Raw genomic sequence first — 13051 nt, forward strand, 5'->3', positions numbered from 1 at the left:
ATTCATGTGGGGGATTGTTGGGATTTTAAGCTTGTGTAGCTTAAAGGAGGTAAATGGGAAGTGGAGGAAAAATAAAATATTTGAGTTTCCCTCCTTAGCAAAGGGACATTGTCCCATATTGGAGGAAAAAAAGACTTTTGATGGGTATATATACAATTGCTCTTCTTCTAGCTCTTAAAGAGTTAAGAAGAAGGCAAGCCTCGCGTCGGCGTCGTCATCGCTCGCTCGGCTCGGCTTCGGCGCTTCGGCTTCGGCTTCGGTCAAAGATTGATTGATTAATTATTTTGGACAAATTTTTTTTCAATTATTTAATTAATTAACAAAAATTCAATCCGGAATAACCTATGACCCGCGACCCGGTCCGATCCGTTTGTCTTTTCCGGATTATTTTAAATCCGCTTTCTGTTCTCCCGCAATATTTCTTCCCACCTGTTCCAACAGCTATGGCTGTTTCTAAAAGGTTGCAAACCTTTTCATAAACAGTGTCAAATGGTCTATAAATATGCCTTGAATCCCAGAATCTTTACTTAAGAAATTTTTTGATTTTCTTCTTCTTCTTCTTCTTCTTCACAAAAAATGCCAGTGTGTTTTATAACCTTCGAGTGGTTCACTGTTCATCGGCATTTTTGGTACCAGCACTCCGGTGAGTTAAATCGTTCTATCCTGGGAGGATATATTCCAGCACCTCGGGTACTTGAGGGGAATAATTTCTTTAAGGACACACTACGTATTCAGTGGGCTCGATTTATTGCAGAAATTATTTTTTCAGATATTATTTTGACATACTGTTTCTACTGACTTTCTTCAGAAAATTTACTGTTTTAATATTTATTACAGTAATACAGGTTAATAACAACTTTAATATTTTTACAACTATTACTAACGTAATATATATAATATTAACAAATTGTGTGTTCAATTTAATACCATCACACAAAACATGACGGAGGAAGAGATACATCTATGGACAATTCTTAATCACCATAATTGAGTTATTCTTTTGGAATTTTACGTTGAAACCTCGAATTCCGAAGAGAAAACATTTAGACTTTATATGCATCCAAAGTGTCTTTTTAAAATAAATGAAAATGAAACCATATATATTAAAGACTGGGTTGTCAAGCTTATTTATTGGGGTAACTAAACAAGGGGACATGCACTCATATATTTATGCGGTCTACCTCTTTTTTTTTTTTTTTTTTTTAATTTTTTTAAAGAATATCATCATTCCAGAAAAGCAATATACTTTAATATGTTAGAACAAGAATCATCATCTTTGGAATAATGTCTCCACTTTTTAATTGTTTTGCCGAAGTGCTAATCTCAACTATTCTCGGCGTTAATCTCGCAATCTTCTCATTTTTTGGTCTAAAGTTGGTTGGAATTAAATGAAAACAAGGAATACAAATGAAGAATTACACATAAAAACCCTAATATTTAGCCTGTAGCACAAAAATCTAAAAATTACCTAAACCTCTCTTCTGTGATGTTAATTTCAGTTTAACATATAATAAGTTTTAAAGAATTCACATTATCAGTGCAATTAAACTTTTAATAGTAGGTTATTACTCTATTTTCCCGATTATTATGCTAGGCCTATGGAGAGTTACTTGTTCTTATAAGTCAACTTCATCTGATAATAGAAAAATTCTCTGCACTATCAGTACACACAACATAAACTAATTTCTGTACTTTGTGTTAATTTTCTCAGAAAAGGAAAAAAGAAAAGGTATCGTATTAATTAGGTTATGGGCCATGATTAGATTGTCCGCTTGAACTTTGTTCATGTTTCACCTTTCAATGGAAAATTCTTTTTTAAGAAGTAACACCATTTTTGGATTCTACAATGAATGTGAAAGAACATTTGAGGTGTCTAAAATTATTAGAGAAGTGATGTTTAACTTTAAAACCAAATTGGTTTTCAGTGTTACATCATTGTATTGAGAAAATGTAACATTTAACCTATTGAAACACATTTAGTAAGGTCTATTTTCTGATTTGTCTTTATATTGGAGCTACTAAAATTAGGAAAACATGAAAACATCCCGTATGAATTACAATTGTTGTCTCTATTGTGCAATATTGATATTCATGAAAGTACAGCTAAATATACCCTTCAATTGTCAATTGTAATTGGATGGAAGAAGATCACAAAAGCAAGAGCTTTCTTATGGGCCCAACTAAATGGGTCCTAACAGCACAAATTGCATAGGAATGATAACTACTTGTTGGCCCCAATCTTGATCAACTTTGGTAAATAAGCCCTTTTTAGTGATAGCGTGGGTTAAGGCTTTTGATTAATATAGAATTACTATATCGAAGTCGAAAACTTTGGTTTTTTATATATGGTAGTTGGTTTAAGTTTTAAAAATAATTGGTATTAAGTATGATATTCGGTATTTAAAAATAAAATATCGAAATACCGATACTGTACCGAAATACAACAATAAAAATACAATACATACTTAAGAGTATTACAGTATGTGGCTTTATGCATTTGTTAATATTCGAGCCGAACAAACTAAAGTTATCAGACCGAATAAATCGAAACTGAAAGGAGAAAAATCGAACTATACCAAATTTACTGAACCGAAATATCTAAATACAGTACCATAACGACGGATGAACACCCCTAGGGCGGGTTAGCCATTTTTTAGTCCTGTAACTTAGAGTTTCATCCGTGAAATTTAAAACTTCATGACTGGTTATTTTTCTGTTACAAGACTAAAAAGTGGTATTTCTGAATTTTATCCCTTTTTCTTTGCCTTCCAAGTCACAGCGGTTTAGTAAGCGCTAGGAAAATATCTAATTGAACTTATAAAAATAAAAACAAATTGTCTGGAGTTAAAATTTAAAAAGAGTAATTGGAAGCTAAAGCAATATTTAAACATGAATTTCATTTGAAAAAAAAAAAGAAGGTTTGTAAAATGTTAAAAGATGTATGATGGAAAACCCTTTGAAATATTTCTCAAACCAGTAGTTCATATATTGAAGTTAACATTTTCAAATACTGATATGGCTAAACTAGTAATTGAAAATATTGCAGTTCAGTTACTGAAACACTGAATTAATTTTTGATGTCCAAGTAGTCCATCTAATTAGTGAAATTGATGTGTGAAAATGTTGGGAGTGGGCTAAAAGAATAAGTGGGCTGAAAATCCTTTATCATTGGGTATCTGCTCAACATCTAAATCTATTAGGGATAGGCCTCATCTAAATTTTTGATCTATTTTATATACAATATTTTACACTTTGAATATACTGGTTATATCACGTTATCTACCAAAATTACCAAGTCTCAGAGACTCAGACCCACACTTATAATTGGATGTTAAATAATCTGATAGTTTAAAACACAATTACTCTCAACGATGATCTCCGAAAAGAAAAACATATATTGCACTTGCATTTAGACGGCTTATCACGAATTAAGTCAGATTGGCTAGTGATTTATTGGTTATTTTTCCTTTTTGGTTTTCACCCGGTGTCCGATATTTGTATTAGAATCCCGATTAATTCGGATCGTTTTGCATATGGCCCATTGAACAAAGATAGCTCTTTCTATCAGAATTTTTAGCTCAAACCTGAAACTTTTCGATTCTATCAATCATGCGGTCTTCAACCTTAGTGGTATTTTTGATGGATTCCATGTGAAGCTTATAGACTGCATTTTAGATTAGGATTTTACTATGACTATTTTTAGTGCCGTTAAGGCCTACACTTCATCTTTGCGCTTGGGGCAATGACGCAGCGAGTGAGGTACTAACCGAGGCGCGTATATGGTTGAAAACTATTTCCAAACCCCCTCTTTGGCGTGGGTTCTGCCTTGGCCATTGAGAATTTTTGAAAGGGCTTCCTTCTGGGTAAAGCCCTAAAAAAAAAGGAACTCTAACAAATTCAAATGCAAAACAATGGTCGGTAGTTTATGTGGCTAGTGACTACACTCTCGTGCACATGTTCATAGCTTTTTAAGAACATTCTAGAGTAGTATAAGTCATTGCCATCATGTGCATGCAACTATTATATAATCTGTCATAATGATTAAAAAATGTATAATTATTAATTCCTTTTATAATTGTATCGTTCTATTTACAACATAACAACATAAAAAACAAAAAAGCTGTGATAGCTGGTGCAATCATACCAACTGATCAACTAAGTATGATCCATTTATTCTTAATTAAAAGTAAAAAATCTTGACCGAAAAATATTGTAACAATCGTAGTATTTTATTTCAAATATTTGAGTGCACAATCTCTATGAATCCTCTGATTCTTCTTTCCAATAGTAAATAAATTCAAGGGCCTTTGAACTTGATCTTGAATCTATATTTATTTTCACGAACAATGATCTTGAATTCAATTAGCACGAATTTTAATTTGAACTCGTACTCCTTGAATCTTGACTTGTTCTTCGTTCTTGAGCTTGAAGTTCTTCGTTATTGAGCTTGAACTTGAACTTGATTGCTTGAAGCTTGAAACTTGCAAAGAAATTTGCGGCGTTTGATCCACTAGCTCTTTCTTCCTTCTTGTTATAACTTCTAGTGTCTTTTCTGGGTTATGAGGACCCCTATTTATAGTTGTGGGAGGGAAGAGTTATGATAAGAACAAACTCTTTTCGACCAATCAAATCGAAGTGTGACAAGACCACATTTGATTGGCCAGAACATGTCACTTGCACACGTGGCGTGATTTCATTAGCCTTTTAATGTGACTTAGCATGTCTTGTCATTTTGACACGTGGCATGATCCTATTGGCTCTTCCGCTTGACTTGGCGTGCCACGTCATATGACACGTGGCACGAAACTGGGCCTCTAGGAAGATGACATCTTGGGCTTAATGAAGTGGCTCATCATTTGTAGCCCAACTAAATGGGCTAGCCCAGTCAATATTTATTGGACTTAAGTAATTAATCCAATTATATTAGCCCATAATATTTATTTGGACTAATATATATATTGAATTTAAACATAATCTAAAAAATTATTGGATTTAATTTATAATCCAAATAATTATTGAATTTAAATTTAATAAATTTTAGATGCCTACAAATGTCCCCTACTTCAAGACTTGTCGGAGTGCATGCATATTAGAACTTCAAAGACAAAGTCTTGAAGTAAATATTAAATAGTTTAAGCCCTTGAGTTTGAAACGTAATTTGTTTCTTAAATATGCCAAAGCTACCAGACTTGAGAAATCTTTCATTTTCTTTAGAAAGATTTACGTAACAATATCAAATTTACGTAACTTCTTATCTCAAATTTCAAGAAAATTTGCTCGTAACAATTGAGCTTTAATTGCCATGAATATGATCACTTTTTCCAAGGTGAAGTAATAGAAAACACCTAACGAATCACGTGAGCTAACCATATGGTGCAAACTTACCCCTTTGTCATTTCCAAATAAGGAGACAAATACTACATGAGAAAGACATGGAAAGGAATCCCATCCTCACTGTGACTCTTCATTCTGTCCAAATTGAGTTCAATTCGGAGAAGTCTAGCGTCAACCGACCAGTGAATTTTCCTATCCCACGTCGAGATAATTTCACTGGACAATCATCATTCATTAACTATATATAGCACTATACCCCTCTCGCAACCATCAACCTCAGTGTTTGCAAGCCTTATTGAGTCTATTTTTGACGATTCGGAAGCATTAACGCGAAAGATAATTTCTTCTTCTTCTCTTGTGTTTTTCTTCCTTTGTTGCTTTTTATTTTCCTTTTTTTTTGTAGGTCAAACAAGAAGAATGTGTTCTTGTTTAACGAGATGATCCATGCATGAAGAAGACAGTCTTAGGGTGTGAGGGATGGATACTCATCCCTGTCCGAATATTGGAGAGATTAATCTCAAGGTGGCCCAACTATCGGAGAGATTACTCTCAATGTGGCTCGACTATTGGAGAGATTACTCTAACTATGGATCGACTTTCGGAGAAATTACTCTCAAAATGACCCGACTATCGGAGAGATTACTCTCAATGTGTCCCGACTATCGGAGAGATTACTCTCAATGTGCCTCGACTATCGGAGAGATTACTCTCAATGTGGCTCAACTATCGGAGAGATTACTCTCAATGTGGCTCGACTATCGGAGAGATTACTCTCAAAATGACCCGACTATCGGAGAGATTACTCTCAATGTGCCCTGACTATTGGAGAGATTACTCTCAATGTGCCCCGACTATCGGAGAGATTACTCTCAATGTGCCTCGACTATAAGAGAGATTACTCTCAATGTGCCCCGACTATCAGAGAGATTACTCTCAAGAGACTTATATGTCCACCTTAAGATTGGAAAATATAGTTTCCTTTTAAGGACAAAACCCCGAAAAGGCTAACTTAAGGTGCAAAGGGACTTATATGTCCACCTTAAGATTGGAAAATTATGGTTTTCTTTTAAGGACAAACCCACAAAGAGGCCGACTTAAGGTGCAAAAGGACTTATATGTCCACTTTAAGATTGGAAAGTTATAATTTTCTTTTAAGGACAAACCCACGAAAATGCCAACTTAAGGTGCAAAGGAACTCATATGTCCACCTTAAGATTGGAAAGTTATAGTTTTCTTTTAAGGACAAACCCACGAAGAGGCCAACTTAAGGTGCAAAAGGACTCATATGTCCACCTTAAGATTGGAAAATTATAAAGCTTCAACTTGAAGACTTCGTTGACTTGACGACATTGACTTGAATATTTGGAAACTTTGAAGATTTGGCGGACATTGCAGACTTCAACTTGAAGAGTGGAGAACGTGAAGACTTCAGCTTGAATACCGACAGACTTGAAGATTTCAACTTGAAGACCGACGGACTTGAAGACTTCAACTTGGAGACTTGGAGGGTTTAAACATTTCAACTTGAAGAGCAGCAAACTTGAAGACCGGAGGACTTAAAGATTTGGTGAACATGAAAACATAGTAAATCCCTGAACTTCAGTGCTAATACTTGCCAGCCTCCTAAAAACTATAATTGCCCAATTGAAGACACTGGTTTATCATGAAGGCTTGCCCCCTTTAAGTCATATGAGGTCCAAAGTTCAAAAGAAGAATGAAATTTCAGCCTGATTTTCAAGTATTGTTTGAATGAATTACTTCCATCATACTTCATTTGGACAACGACTAGGGCAATATATATCTTTTGAACTTATGCGACTGAACTCAGAATGAAACTCTAAGCTGCCTACGTACCTCGGTGAAGAGGACCAAGTCATACCGTAGTTCGAAATGGGTGATTTGTTTTCTTATTTTTTTAATTTCTTTTATGTCCTAACTTTTGCCTAGGCCGCTCCTTTCGAGGTTTTCAACCTAGCGGAATTTATTTTTATATCCTAACTTTTGCTTAGGCCGCCCCTTTCGAGGTTTTCAACCTAGCGGACTTTCTTTTTTATTTTTTTATGTCCTAACTTTTGCCTAGACCGCCCCTTTCGAGGTTTTAAACCTAGCGGACTTTTTTTTTTGGGTGGGCCGTACGTAGTTTAGACTCATGCGGGCTAGGAGTGTAGGAACATACAATTTAGGCTCATGCGTCAAGGAGCGTTACAACTTAAAGGTTAATACTTCTTCAAAAACTTGCCATTGATAGGGCCGATTCTCATTCCATCTGCATCAACCAGCTTGTAAGTCCCACTTGAGTAAGCTTCTTGTATGACATATAGACCATCCCATTTTGATGTGAACTTTCCTATAGGTTTATGGGAAGTAATAATGGGCCTTCTTATGGTAAGGACTTGATCTCTTACTTGAAAGGATTTCGGGCAAACTCCTTTATTGAAGGCGCGAGACAATCGAGCTTGATAACATTCAAGACTCTGTTGAGCTTCCAACCTCTTCTCATCAAGAGCCTCCAACTCTGCTAATCGAAGTCGAGCATTTTATTCATCAGTGATCCCTTCTTGAATAGCCAGTCGTAATGAAGGTATTTGATACTCGAGTGGCAAGACAGCTTCGACTCTATAACCGAGCGAATACAGAGTCGCTTGTGTTGGCGTGCGGTGAGTCGTCCTATATGCCCATAGGGCATCTTCCATACGGTCATTCCAATCTCGTTTGGATTTGGAGACGACTTTCTTTAACAAACTGCATAGAGTTTTGTTGAATGCCTCAGCTAGACCATTGGCGGCAGCATTGTACATCGAAGAGTTACGTTGCTTGAAGCCAAAGAGATCACAAATCTTGTTCATCAACCTATTATCAAATGGCTTTCCATTATCCATTATTATGTAACGAGGAATTCCAAAGCGATAGATTATATTTACTCGGATGAAACTTGCAACATGTTCCTTCTTTACCTCCTTAAGAGCAACAGCTTTAGCCCATTTTGAGAAGTAGTCAGTTGCAGCCAAGATGTATAGGTGCCCACCAGAGGACTTTGGCAGTGGTCCAACAACATCCAATCCCCAAGCGTCAAACGGCCAGGATGCCACAGTCGGGTGCAATACTTCAGGAGGTTGATGAATAAAATTCGCATGGAATTGACAAGCCTTGCATCTTCGAGCGTAGTCCAAGCAATCTTTTACTATCGTTGGCCAATAATATCCCATCCTTTTTATATGGAAGTGGAACTTTGGTCCAGACTGGTGTGACCCACATACCCCAGAATGTGCCTCTTGTAAAGCTTGGAGTGCTTCTTCTTCCCCTAAGCATCGCAAGAGTACTCCCTCGAATGACCTTCTGTATAGAGTATATTTGTAGTAAAGGAAGCGAGGTGCACGACGACGGATTTCAGTCCTTCTCATCAGATTTTCTGAAAGTATCATATAGCATAAGTAGTCGATAATGGGTTGTCGCCATTCTTCTTTCTCAACTTCAGAAACAACGACAAGATGCTTGATTTCATTTTCTTCACCTTCAGCCTCATTTGGCGGCGATACTACCCATTTTTGGCAGACAATAACTTGTGCTTAATCAGGCAGGGTTAACGACGAAGCTAGGGCAGCTAAAACATCAGCCTTTTTATTTTCTTTCCTTGGAACATGCTGAATAGTCACATCACCGAGCCACCCCATTAAATTTTTAGCGTAATCATGATATGGGCGTAGTTCAGGCTTCTTGATCTCGTAACTACCTAGAAGCTGATTGACCACTAACTGAGAGTCACCAAAGACTTATAATTACAACCATTTCATTTCGACATCTATTTCAAGCCCAAGTATTAGTGCTTGATACTCAGCAACGTTCTTAGAGCAGAGTTACGTCAACGTAAAAGAGTAGGGCAGAACTTCACCTTGAGAAGTGACAAATACTACACCAGCACCAGCTCCTCCGCGATGTGCAGCACCATCAAAGTACATCTTCCATGGAGGCTGAACTTCAATAACAATTGTGTCCTCATCAGGTAGTTTGTCAGTTAGCTCCCAATCATCAGGTATAGGGTGATCTGCCAAGAAGTCTGCTAATGTTTGTCCTTTTATAGCCTTTTTAGGGATGTACACGATTTCAAATTGTTGAAACTAGAGGTATCACCTTGCTAGTCGATCACTAAGGACAGGTTTTGACATTACGGACTTGATGGGATTTGCTCAAGAAACCAAACGAACGACATGAGCTTGAAAGTAGTGCTTCAACTTTTGGATTGAGAAGACTAGCGCCAAACATAACTTTTCAATTGGCGAATAATTCAGCTCATTTGGTGTCATCATCTTGCTCAAGTAGTAAAGAGAGTTTTCTTTCCCCTCACTATTTTCTTGGGCCAACAACGCTCCAACAGACCTTTCTTGTGCTGAAATATATAGTATCAACGACTTTCCAAGTATATGGGCTGCTAAAACCGGAGGCTTCATCAAGTAGGATTTAATAATCTCAAAGGCATTGCTACACACTTGGTCCCATTTGAAAGGGACACCTTTCTTCATAAGGCTACTGAATGGTTGGCACCTCCCAGCTAGGTTTGAGATGAATCTCCTAAGGTACGCTAACTTTCCTTACAGACTTTTCAATTCGCGAATATCCCGAGGCTCAAGCATTTTCAAGATTGCATCTACTTTGGCTTGATCAATTTCAATCCCTCGATGTCGGACAATGAAACCAAGGAACTTTTCGGAAGTAACTCCAAAGGCGCATTTCAATGGATTTATTCTAAGTTGGTACCTCCGGAGCAACTCAAATACCATTCTTAAGTCTTTCAAGTGGTCACCTCTCTTTCTTGATTTTACCACCAAGTCGTCCACATAGCATTCGACATTGTTTTGTAGAAGGTCGTCAAAAATATTCTGCATAGCCCTTTGATAAGTAGCACCAACGTTCTTCAAGCGAAAAGGCATTATCCTGTAGCAATAAATACCCTTGGAGGTGCGGAATGCAGTAAGCTCTTCATATTTTGGTGCCATGCGAATTTGGTTATAGCCTGACGAACCATCCATAAACGACATTGCCTCATACCCAGTAGTAGCATCGATCACCAGCTCTGGAATAGGAAGCGGGAATTTATCTTTGGGACACGCATTGTTGAGATCCCTGAAGTCGACGCACACTCGAATCTGGCCATTCTTCTTCCTTACAAGGACAATACTTGAAACCCATGTTGGGTATTTAACTTCACGAATAAAGCCAGCTTCGATGAGTTTGTTAACTTTGGTTTCAATCAAGGGAACCAAGTCCGGCCTAAAGCGCCTTTGGGCTTGTTTAAAAGGGGGAGCACCATTATTGACGGCAATGTGATGGACTGCTACTTTCGGGTCCAAGCCAGGATTCCCTTTGTAGCTCTAAGCAAATACATCCCTGAACTCCTTGAGTAACTCAATATAAGTGACTTCTTCATCCACTTCTAGTAAAGCACTTAGGTAGGTGGGTCTTGGTTCTTCATCAGTGCCAAGGTTAACTTCTTTTAAGGCATCAACTGTAGTCTTCACTCCTTCTTCAAGTTCAGGTAGAGCATCTTTCGCATCTTCATCTTCTTGAGGGTCCCCATCGTTGAAGGATATGTGATAATACGGTAAAATATCATCCAATTTCTCGTCATCCTCCATTAGAGATAAAACACCATGCTCGCCTTATGCAGTAACATGATACGAAGAACCCATACTTTCTTCGTCTTCATCACGTTATTTAGTGTAGACCACAATGTATGGCTTCACCTTCAGTACCTCATCACACGAAACCATGACTTTTGTTTGTCGTTTCATTCTAGAAGGAACAAAACTTTGGAAATCTTTAGAGATTTTCTGAATTTTGGGCAAAGCGGCTGTTTTTGTATTTCGATAATTTCTCTGGAACTTATTCCCCTTCTTTAATGGACCCAATCTCTCAAATACAGAAGTTCTCATAGTTGATTTTCCAAGTCGATCAAAGACAGAAGGCCTGTTAGAAGCAGCAGATTTGTCTTCTACAGTGATATAATTGATGCCCACCCTTCTTATGGAGATGCGCACTGGTGACATTTACTTGTATCCCAAACCTTCACGTGGTTGCCTCGTCGCATCTTCTGATGGGATCCAGATTTTGCAAATAGCCTGTAAGCATTAGCATCAAAACCTTCATCTGTTCGCTTTGTAGGGAGTGCTACATTATGCAAACGATTTTGGGCTGCAAACCCTGCAAGTGGCTTTGAGGACAACTTTACTGCCTCAATTCGTTTTACCGGAAGAGTTAACTCCTTTAGCATGTTAGTTTGGAGATTAGATGATTTGCCTTCATCTTTCTTTCTTTTAGGGACATATTGGAGTGCAGGACTTACTTTCTTGCCATAAAACGCAATATCCCCTCTATGAGATTTATTCGCGTTGGGTTGTACCTCCTCAGTAATAGCTTTGGCTCTACCAGCAATCACCTCAGCTCTTTTAGTTGTGGGCTCGCCATTCTTGCTTTTCATGCCATCATCAACTTTTAGCTCCTTCACAATGCGGTTTTTCAAGTAAAACTTTGCATCGGCGAAGTGTGACTTAGCCTCGGTGAATGGCTCATCATTAGCAACTATCTTCTTCTCGACCTCACCCTCGTAGTACTTCAAACATTGATGGTAGGTAGATGGAACCACTTTATTATCATGTATCCAAGGCCTTCCGAGCAAGATGTTGTATGAAGTCTTTGCATCGATCACATGCAGCCATGCACTGGATTGCATATCTTCAATGATAATTCCCAACCTGATCGTACCTATGGCTCTTTTCCCCCCTTGGTTGAATCCTTGGATCATCACACGACTTTCTAAGACTTCGTTCATGGGAATACCAAGTTCTTTCACAGTGCGAATTGGCAAAATGTTCGCTAAGGATCCTCCATCAACCAAAATTCGATTTACCCTTTCATCACACATATAGCCAACCAGGTACAATGGGCAGTTATGAAGAGTGTTACCTACCAGAAGATCGTCATTTGTGAACGTGACTTTTTCCTTATAAGAATTAACTTCTTGAGGAGTGGACTCGATGAGCTTTTCCGAAGATGGTGCCAACGGTAGGTCATCACTCTTTTCTTCCCCTTCGTCAGCATGGCTACAAGAGGCATCAATACCCCCATGGAAAATCTTCGTGCGGAACCAACTTGGTAAAAACACCTCCAAGGTCGCTGGATGTCGTGGCTTTTGAGGGTGGTGCATCTCCACTTTTGCTTTCTTTAAGTGCTTAACTGGATTCCATCTCCTTGGTCTTTTTACCATCATTTTCCTTGTTGGTTGTTCTTGTAACACCCCGAAAATTTTTGAAGTACTTAAGTGTAAAGCTCGGTAAAATTTGCAAAGAAAATAATATTTCATGGAGCCGAACTGGGCTTACATGTTTGAGGATTGTAGAAATTCTTTTTTGCTTGAACAATGCACCGGAAAGTAAAGAAAAATGTTTGGCGGAAAAGCGTATTTATGTGGTCCATTATGCGATCGCATAATCACTCTGCGGGGCGCATAATGGCCGCAGAAGTGAGTAGGAGAGGGCCATTCTGGAAGCAACTATGCGGTCGACTATGCGACCGCATAACTATTATGCGGTGCATTATGCGACCGCATAACAGTTATGCGGACCGCATAGTGACCGCATACACAGACAGATTTTTGATCATTTTTGTCAGCAATTATGCGACCCATATGCGACCGCAGAACCGTTCCAGAGCTCCATTTTTGGGT

The 13051-nt window shown here is 38.0% G+C and overlaps 1 non-coding gene across 1 annotated transcript; it reads left to right on the forward strand.

Annotated features, from left to right (window-relative positions):
- The first annotated feature begins 3724 nt into the window (after nt 1-3724).
- LOC117279630 (U4 spliceosomal RNA) lies at nt 3725-3871 on the forward strand. The gene has a single exon (XR_004510041.1). It is a non-coding gene; the product is annotated as a U4 spliceosomal RNA (small nuclear RNA).
- Nucleotides 3872-13051: the final 9180 nt, after the last annotated feature.

This window comes from Nicotiana tomentosiformis, chromosome 7 (assembly GCF_000390325.3).
Source record: "Nicotiana tomentosiformis chromosome 7, ASM39032v3, whole genome shotgun sequence".
Taxonomy (NCBI): domain Eukaryota; kingdom Viridiplantae; phylum Streptophyta; class Magnoliopsida; order Solanales; family Solanaceae; genus Nicotiana; species Nicotiana tomentosiformis.